The sequence below is a fragment of the Oryctolagus cuniculus genome, chromosome X (assembly GCF_051225735.1).
Source record: "Oryctolagus cuniculus isolate XC-2025 breed Fujian yellow rabbit chromosome X, ASM5122573v1, whole genome shotgun sequence".
In the NCBI taxonomy this organism is placed as follows: Eukaryota; Metazoa; Chordata; class Mammalia; order Lagomorpha; family Leporidae; genus Oryctolagus; species Oryctolagus cuniculus.
The window spans coordinates 82,699,153-82,708,822 of NC_142888.1; the positions used below are offsets into that span (position 1 = coordinate 82,699,153).

Below are 9,670 nucleotides of genomic sequence, written 5' to 3' on the forward strand. Positions count from 1 at the left end.
GGATGGTCCACAAGCTGACTACCATCTGCAAAACACATCCCTAAGAATATTCTCTTTATGATCAAGGTATGATCAAGTCAGTGTCAACTGGCCAGCTTTGACAATTGCCCTGCAAAGTCATGCATTTAGAGGCAAAGGAAGTATCTATGGCTTTTGGACTTCCATTTTTCTATAGACTTCTCAACGTAATAATGAACTCTTACTGACAGTCCCTTCCTTATGACTTTAAAGTGGGTCTGGGCTCAGGAGCAAGCATATTAAGCACTATGTAGAATGTTTCTAGGATATAACACTGAGGTGCACACACCAAATTCCTCCTGAATGCTCTTAAGTGACTAGAAATTCTTCTGTACACCCCGAAGTTTGTGGTTTCCCATTATTACATGCTCACTTATATGGTAAAATAGGCATGGCTGGTAGATGCTGGGATGCCTGTACCTTGAAGGGATTTTGATCTTTATTCAGGATTCAATCTTCAGCTTGTCAGATTTAATCAGGACATGACCAGGCTCTGGGGGGACAAATTTTACACAATCTAAACTCATGAGACAATATTTTGGAAACCAAAAATGTTAATTATTAATTTGCCTTTATAATTAACTACAAAGCAAACTTGTGTTATTCAGTGCATCCTCTTCCCAGTAGTAAAAGTATGAAGAAAACCAAACAAAGACAAATGGTTATTTGATGGAAGCAGCCTGCTTTAGTGGGAAGACCTAGGGTTTTGGAGTCCTATCACTCTAGGATAGAGTCCCAGCTGGACTATTTATAGTGGATTGAATGGGAACAAAAAAGATATATCCAACCAGAACTTCAGATTCCTTATTTGGAATATGAGTCTTTACAGATGTAATTAAAGTAAGGATCTCTGCATGAGATCATCTTGGATTGGAATTATCCCTAAATTTAACGAATGTCCTAGGAGACAGAGAGGACAGAGACCCAAGAGTGAAGGCCAAATGAATACAGAGGCAAGGATTAAAGTGATGCTGCCACAAACCAAGCAGCATTTGGAACCACAAAGTTAAAGAGAAGGCAATAAAGAATCGCCCCTAGAGCCTTGAGAGGGAGTATACCCTGATTACACCTTGATTTCTGACTTCCGGCCTCCAGAACTATGAGAGAATGCATTTCTGTTATTTTAAGCCACCAAGTGGTAATGTGTTATGGCAGTCACAGGAAATTAATATATTACTCATTTCAGTGGATAGGCTTGGGCAAGTCATATACATAACCTCTCTGAGCCTCAATTCCCTCATCTGAAAACGGGGAGAATAATATAACCATATTAGATAATAAGGTTGCTGATGGGATTAAATAAGATACTTCATGTACAGTTCTTGGCTCAGGGTAGGTGCTTGTTATACACGAATGGTGGCTGTTGTTACTGGTAAATAAAGAGGTAGTGTAGGGTGTGGGTTGGCCTAAAAAGTGTCCTGGAGATTATGTAGTCTGATGCAATTATCTACCTTCTTATCAGAAGACAACAAAAACATCAGAAACTCAGGACACAGAGTAAGAGAAACAATTTTTCCTTCTAATTATTTCTGGTTTGGTTCAATAAAGAGTTCAAGTAACTTGCTTGTATATGTCATGATAGTATGAACCCTCTACTGGTTATGATGGACTTTTCCAAGGCTACCATGGCAGTTTCTACTAGCACACTGATTCAGAATGATATATAGGGAGATCTCTTACCTTATCAGTAAACACTTTTCTGTGGAGAGTCAATCCTATTACTATGGTGGGCCTTTTTTTGGGGTCAGCTTAAATTCCCTAAGAGTGACATTTCTTCTTATTTGTTGACCTTAACTCTAGAGTTAGAGGCCATATTTGCTTTCAGTCTGGAGCTCTATTTCTCAAAACTACATGAATTCATATTGCTATATCCACTTTCTCACTAGCCTGTTTGTAAATAGAGAATTCCTTAGTTTGCTGGTTGTGAGGCCTTGAACAAATTACTTCAGCTTTCAGTTCCAAATGTAGAATGGTAATAATAGTACCTACCTCCTAATGTTTATATGCACATACGTAGTGAATGCTTGGTAAATGTAAGCATTGTGAGAAGCTACAGGATACAGTGAATGAGTGAATGTGCATTTTCAACAAGAAGGCATATAACCCCAGGAAATTTTTAGATCCTGTAAGAGATCCAGGAAAGGATGAGAGAAGAGTCAGAAAGAACTGGTGAACACTTCATTTATCATATTTCTTACCATGTTTTTCCTACTATTGGGAGGACTTGGAAGTTGAAGTTTATCAAAACAAACCATTGACATCAAATACAAGGAAGGAAAACAACGTCTCAATTCATGATGGTAACAGTGGCTTAACTTCTGAGAGTACTTTCAAAATATGATGAAGTGTTGAAAGGTATAGAGTTATCAATTGAAGCTATTGCTAGAAATTGTTTTAAATTAATTAAAAATACTGATTTTTGGTATCTTGGTTTCAGTACAGAGTATCTGAGTTATTATTGTTATTAGAGAGATTCTGAGTCAGGAGGATTGAATAGACACATGACAACATTAGAGGAAGTCAGATGAAATTTCACACATCAGGAAAGTTGCACAGACAATGAAAGCAACTTTTACTTCATGTGACATGCCCAAGTGGTAGTGTAGGGATGAGAGAGGAGGGAGAATTGGCATGCTGTAAACCTAGCCAATGCCAGCTCTTGCTCAAGATTCTATGCTGTCAATGGCTCTATTACAATTCTCTTGTTCTGACTGCCCTCCAGCATCTGATTGGTTCATTAATTCAATAAAAATAGATTGGGTTCTCTAGGTGTTGAAGATTCAGCAATAGATAAGGTCCTTGGTCTCCAACTTATTTTCTAATAAGGGTCAGCACACTGTGCCCCACAGGTCAAATCTGGCCTGCCACTTGTTTTGGCAAATAGTTTTCTTGGAACACAGCCGAACTCATTCTTTCTGTATCATTATGATTCCTTTTGTGTTAATTAAAGGGTTAGGTAGTTGTGTCAGAGAATGTGTGGCCCACACAACTTAAAATACTTGCTACCTGGCCATTTACAGGCAGTTTGCTGACCCCTGTTCTAGCAGAAGACAGATAATAAGCCGATAAATAGATGACTATATAATGTCAAGTAGTTTTCAAAGTGTAAACAAGTCAGGGAAAGCAGTAAGGGAATGAGAAGAGGACACTTGCAATTTCAAACATGGCAGTCCAGAGGCGATCTCATGGAACAGAGCCATTATATCCAACACCTGAAGGAGGTGAATGCATGAGTTGTGTTAACATCTGAGCTGTGTAAAACATTGTGGGCTATTGCAAGGAGTTTTGTGATTACTGTGTGTGAGATGGGAAACCATTGGAGAAATCTTGAGAAGAGTAACATGATATACTTTTCATGTAATAATATTCATCTAATACCTAAAAACAATGAAGGAATAATAGACTTGAGTGAGGGTGGCTGGGTCAGATGCAGGAAGAACAATTGAGAGGCTAGTGCAATATGTTCCAGGAGATAGATCACTGGGACATAAACCAGAAATGGAGCAATGGAGGAGATGAAAAGTGATCTGATTCTAGATATATTCTTTATAAAAATGATTATTTTTAAAAACATTTCAATTTTAATTAACTAGTTTTTTTTAAAACAGGTTCATTGTGGTTTGTGGGTACAATTCTAAGAACATAATTATATTCCCTTCTTCCCTCTCTCTCTCACCTTCTTTCCTTCTCCCTTTCTTTCTGATTTTAGTTTTTAAGATAACATATTTTAAATTTATATTATAGCAAAAAGTCTTAGTGCTCCTAGATATGTTCTGGAAGTAAAACCAACAAGATCTGATGTGAGAAGAGTCAAGGATAATTCCAATGCCTTCTGCCTTATGAACTGGAAGAATGCAGTTAGCTTTAGTGAGATGGGGACTACTGTGAGAAGCAGGTTTGGCAAGTGTAGCAGGTTTTGGTGTCAGACTGGAGATGGAATCATGAGTATGGTGTTGTATGTGGTAAGTTTAAGACCTTATTAGGCTTCCAAGTTGATACATCAATTAGTTAGTTAGTGGGACATAAAAGTATGTAGGAATCCAGGATGGATATACAAATTTGGGAGTCATCAGCATATAGACAATATTTTAAACCATGAGAATGAAAGCACCACCACAAAGATAGAGAACAGGAGAAATCTCAGGCTTCAAGCCTTCCCTTTCAATGCTAGACTCAGTTCATTACAAAATCCTTTATAATGTCTCTCAATTCAACAATTTCTTTCTATTCCCACTGCAACTATCCTAGTCCAGGGTCTAATCCTATCTGTATACTTGGACTTTTGCCATATCCTCTAAATGTTGACTTGAAATTCATCATCTCATCTGTCTTTCCCCTCCAAAGAAATAGCTCTACTTCTCCTGTGTTCTCCATCTTAGAGAAGGATATCAGCATTCAGAGCCATTTGCTCAAATTTGAAACCTAGAAATCTTCCTTGTCTCCTCCCTTTTTCCTACTCTCCATTTAAAGTCCATTATGATAAATCAATACTACCCACCTTTCTCTGTCTCTATGACGATCATTCTACTCCAAGATGCCATTCTTTCCCACATGGGCAATGATAATAGATTCCCAGCTACTTTCCTTCCCTCCAGCCTATCTTCTGTAGCAATGCCAGTAGGATCTTTATAACACCATGTTATGTACATTTTGCCTACCTATTTTGTAGGTTCAAAAATTAAACCTCAAAGGCCCTTTATCATCTGGCCATAACTTTTCAATGGTATCTGCCATGGGTCTTCTGGAAGTTCCCTTCATTTCATCTCTGTGTCTTATCACTGGTGGTTAGACTCACCATGACCACAGTTTGTCCCAATACCTTGGTGTAGATTTTCCAAAGCATATTAAAAATGTTTGAGACTATTGTATTTTCTCTCTGCCCTCAGCTGAGCTAACGGACAGTGCAGTTAAAACCCTTAGGACACTTGCTTCTGAGCAAACTGCTTCCTCCTATTCACCCCACTGTGCTCTACAAATACTATGCTTTTCTTTGTGTATCATGACATGGTAAAAACTGGCAAGGACTGGCTTTGTGGATACCATTACCACACCATGGAAAGTGCCACTCCACCCCCCCTCTCTAAGTTCTAAGCATATTTCTACATCAAGTTCAAGTCTCACCTTCTTGATAAAGCTATCTTTGATGATACATATCCAGCCTCAAATTCCCTGTAGCACCTGACTTGGCCATTTAGCATTTGTGACTTTGTGCTGTTATTCAACATTTTATGAGGAGGCCTTATTCAATGAACTCTGTTGGGCTTTGAGAAAGGGTGAAGACTGGAGAAGCATGTAGGCTGAAAATTGAGCTTTTGAGCAATGAGATAACATAAACCAAGCTTAAAATACTAGGTTCTGGAATCTGGAAGGGGGCATGGGGAGCAAGGATTGTTATAGCTACCTTCCTTCCACTTAGTGCCTTAACATAAACTAAGACAGGCATTCAATAGATTGTTATGGTGTTAATGAAAGAATACATACTTAAATAAATGAACTTGTAAATTCTATCATGTGGCACAACAGAAAAGAACATTGGATTAAGAGTCAGAGAATCTGGGTTCTAATGCACTTTGTGAGATGTTAGGCAAGTTGCTTGCCTTAGTTCCCTCATTCATAAAATAAGAATAATTCTTTCCATCCTCACTTCCAAGTTAAGATGGGACAGCTTTTGGAAAAATGATTTGGCATGTTAAAGGAGTATTTTGCTCATGAATAATGCCAAAGGAGCCAGTGTGGAGGATGAAGAGGGAGCTCAAAGACACTACAAAAAACACTGGGGAAGTCACAGGTGAAGAAAAAGTCAGTGGAGTCAGGAAATTTGCTAGCATGGTACACTTGCCCAGTGGTGTTTGAAAAAGGGTGGCAAGCACAAGTAAAAGAAGAACCAAGTTTCCGTGTCAAGAGGCAGCATAATATAGCCGCTAGGTCAAAGCATGGGTCTGGCACTTACCAGCAGTTTGACTTTGATTACTTACTATCTCTGAACTTCTGTTTATTCATCTGTATTATGGGAATTATAGTAGTGCCTATTTTAAGAGAGCTGTAATATTTGAACACATTAATGATTGTAACATGTGTGGAAAAGTGTAAACTAGCACCTGGCAGATAGAGCAATATAGAAATGTGTGTTGGGTAAAAACAATGGTCTTGCTCTTTCTTGCTAGGCAGTACTCCAATCCCCACAACTGGGTCTTCCTTTTTAGGCCTGAAGCAGGGCCGACAGAAACTCCAAGATACTCCCCAGTGGGTATGTCCTCTTTCCAGATTCCAGAGCCTAGTATTCTAAGCTTAGTTTACCTTATCTTATTTCTCAAAAGCTCAATTTCCAACCTATATATTTCTTCCCAAGTCTTCAGCCTTTCTCAAACTCAATAGTTAATCATGAGTATAGATAGCAGTAGATTCCATAATATCATAAAAGCATATGGAAGCAGTGTAGCCTGATCTTTAAAGCTAATAACTTTACAATAAAGCAAAAATGAGGTTGAATCAGAACTCTGCAAGTGACCAACTGGATAGACTTGAACAAAACAATCTCTCATCCTCAGCTTGCTTGTCTGTAAAATGAGTCCTCCAAGTTGGTTGTCAGGATCAAATGAGAAACATGGACATGAGACATTCAGTATACAGACTGGCATGTGATAAACACTCAAAAGGCATTAGTTCTTATTTTTGATAATTTCTAGGATTATGGGTCTTGATTTTTTTTCAGCTCTATAATGTAAATTAAAAGCCCTATAGCTCCTATCACTATTCCTCTATCATCCCAATTTTCCTTTCCAAACTAAAATGATATAACAAAATGTTACTGGGTTCCATTGAGAACACTCAGTATTTTATAATCCATTTGAGGTTTATGTCCAGTTCAAAAGAATTGTAGAGAAAAAAGCCCAGTAACGCTAGGTATACCATAGACTTCAGTGTGTCAGTGTGTCTGTGAATGCCTTAGAGACAGTAGGCTACTCTTATCCTACATCAAAGTCACCTATTTTATACTTAATTTCCTTAAATATAATTCTTCTTGTAAAATAGCACATGATTTTCCCCAAAACGCTCAGATTTCCATTTACCATAGAAATGGCCCTTTTATTGAAATAAATCTCCAGTGAGGAGACAGAGGTCCAGAAAGTGTGTTTTGCAAAAGTTATCCACATGAGTCTGATAAGCACCCCTGCATTGAGAGGCAGCCTGGAAAGGGAGTTTGGAGGGAAAGGTCGGAGCCTTGCCTTGAAAAGAAATCCAAGAAGGGCAGGTATAACTGCTCTGCCTCCCACACAAAGTGGGCGTATAGTATCATGCCCTGTATCCACTGGCAGAGAGCGTGGTGTTTCCTCCCCCATGCATTAATCACAGAGGACTTCTCTTCCTTGACACCCAACTGCAGAATTGTACTCAGTGAGAATACAAGATTTGCCCTGTGCTTTGAAAATGTGACTTCATTTAATACCTGGATTAATAGATGTCCTGCTTGAAGTTCAAACACTATTTGATATGTAAAGCAAGGAAGAATCATTAGCAGCTAATTTAATTATTTTTGGCTTACACGGCTGTTCCCAAAACTAATTGTTTGCCAGCAAAAACTGTTTGGCCTTCATTGTTATCATTAATGAATGTGCTTGCATTTCACACTAAGGAGTCAGTCTTTCAAATGCTTCTAATCAAATATAATAAAAGCTTAAATAATCATAAAGTACAAAATAAAAGGGAAGTGTAGGAACCTAAAATGTATGAACTTACTACCTTTTCTTTCCCACTGTATATGAAGGGACTTCAAAGAGTTTGTGGAATTAAAAGATAAGTTTGGATGCCAAATCAAGATGGTGGCCATGGGGCAAGTTTCTCTTTGCATTCCTCTCTGCTAGGAATTTCCACTTGCAACGTTGGCCCTTAGCCAGCTAAGTGCCATTGGACAAGGACAATGCCCCAGGAGGCAAAGATGAGGATGCAGAGAACCGTTGGCCTGACATTTTCCGTGAGGCCTCTACCTGCTAGCACTCCAAACTCCCTGCTGGGAAGGACATGTGGTGACTGGGTAAAGATGGAGGTGGGAAACAAGCTTAATAAGAAATAGGGAATAGAGGAGTACAAGGAAGGAAGACAAATGGAATTTATACTTGAATATGCACAACGAAGACAGGGATGATCAACCTGGGGTGTGATGCATGGATCTTAGATGGAAATCCGTATCACAAAGTCCTCCTTAAATTTTCACTGGATGCCATTTCTCTAAAGGACAATCTGGTTACATTGGTTGTTGATATGTCAAAGCCATGGGCTGCTTTGGATTCTTTAGAGAAATGGACAAGTGTTGTTAAGAGAACATGTTGACAAATTGAAAATTCCTTCTGAAGAAGTGAAAGAAATGCAATAAGAATCGATTAGAGACTTCCAAGAATATGGAGAGCCAAGAGAAGACATCCCAATTTCTCCTCAGAGAAGAGACATCACAGAAGCAGAAAGATGACAGTGAGGTTCTATCTCTGGGTGTGGATACAGTTACAACTAACTTGGCATTCCAGCACTAGGAATTTACCATACCAGGGATGAACATCTTCGTTTATCCAGTCACATATCCAGGAGTTTTGTTTACAGTATGGTACAACACTTAATTACACTTCAGTAAAAGAAAACAAAAATACAGATTGGGTATGTAAATACATCATTCAGAAACTCTCTGGCTTTCTCTATAAGATCCCTGCTGTTGTTGTGGAAAAGGGTGCAGTATTTATCCCAGCAGGGTGGGACAATTAAAAGAAGATAGGAATATTGCTTTCAAAGCAGAGGATAACTGACATGCACATCATAACTAATCACCTGTCCGAAAGTTTGGCCATGAGAAGGAAAGTATGGCAGAAGTTTTTCTTATGAAGCTACAGTTCTTCTTGGCAAAGCAACTATCAGCTGCAGCTGGAAGACCTATGGATGCTTCACCAAGGATCCTAGGAGGCTCACCTTGAATGCCAAACCGGTCTGTGACATCCAGCATTGCCAGTATGTCATCTATCCCTGATGGCGCATGTGCACACACACACACACACACAAATTGATGCAAACATAAAATCTGGAATTATGAGTGAAAGTCTCCTGGCAATTTTAAAAAATGGTCTATTGAGTAAAAATACTGGCTCTCCAGGAGGCCTTGATGTTAGTAGCGATATCCCTGGGAGTGAGGCTGGAGGTAGAAGTAGTGGTTTACCACCATCCTTCAAAAAGTCAGGGCAGAAGCCTGCCCTATCAGGCATTCACAATGAACTAGACAGAATTACATGAAAGTCAGTTTCAATTTTTCCTCTGACATGTACATCTCCTCTGGAAGAAGCAGCTTCTCAAAAATAACAAATAAAGCCATTTCTGGAGTTTTCTGAGATAACTTAAACTGGCCTCTGCCTTTTCCTTCAAAAATGGAATTAGGGAGCTGGAGTGCTTCTTTCAGATGGACTACATTTATGTCTTTTTTTTTTTTGTGGTTGCTCATTTTTATAAAAGGGTCTGTATGAAGAAAATTATTCTGCATTATATGGAATTTCTACTTGCATTGCCATTCTGCATAAGGATGTAATTTTGGATTTTGACAATCTCAAATATATATATGAAACACAACCATGTGATCACTTCCTAAAGGCTATCAAAAACATAAGGCGGGTTTAGGGAA

General features: G+C 38.7%; 1 pseudogene; it reads left to right on the forward strand.

Annotated features, from left to right (window-relative positions):
* Positions 1-9,288, forward strand: part of LOC100341212 (cytoplasmic dynein 1 light intermediate chain 1 pseudogene) — a 66,689-nt pseudogene extending 57,401 nt beyond the window's left edge.
* The last annotated feature ends 382 nt before the right edge of the window (positions 9,289-9,670 follow it).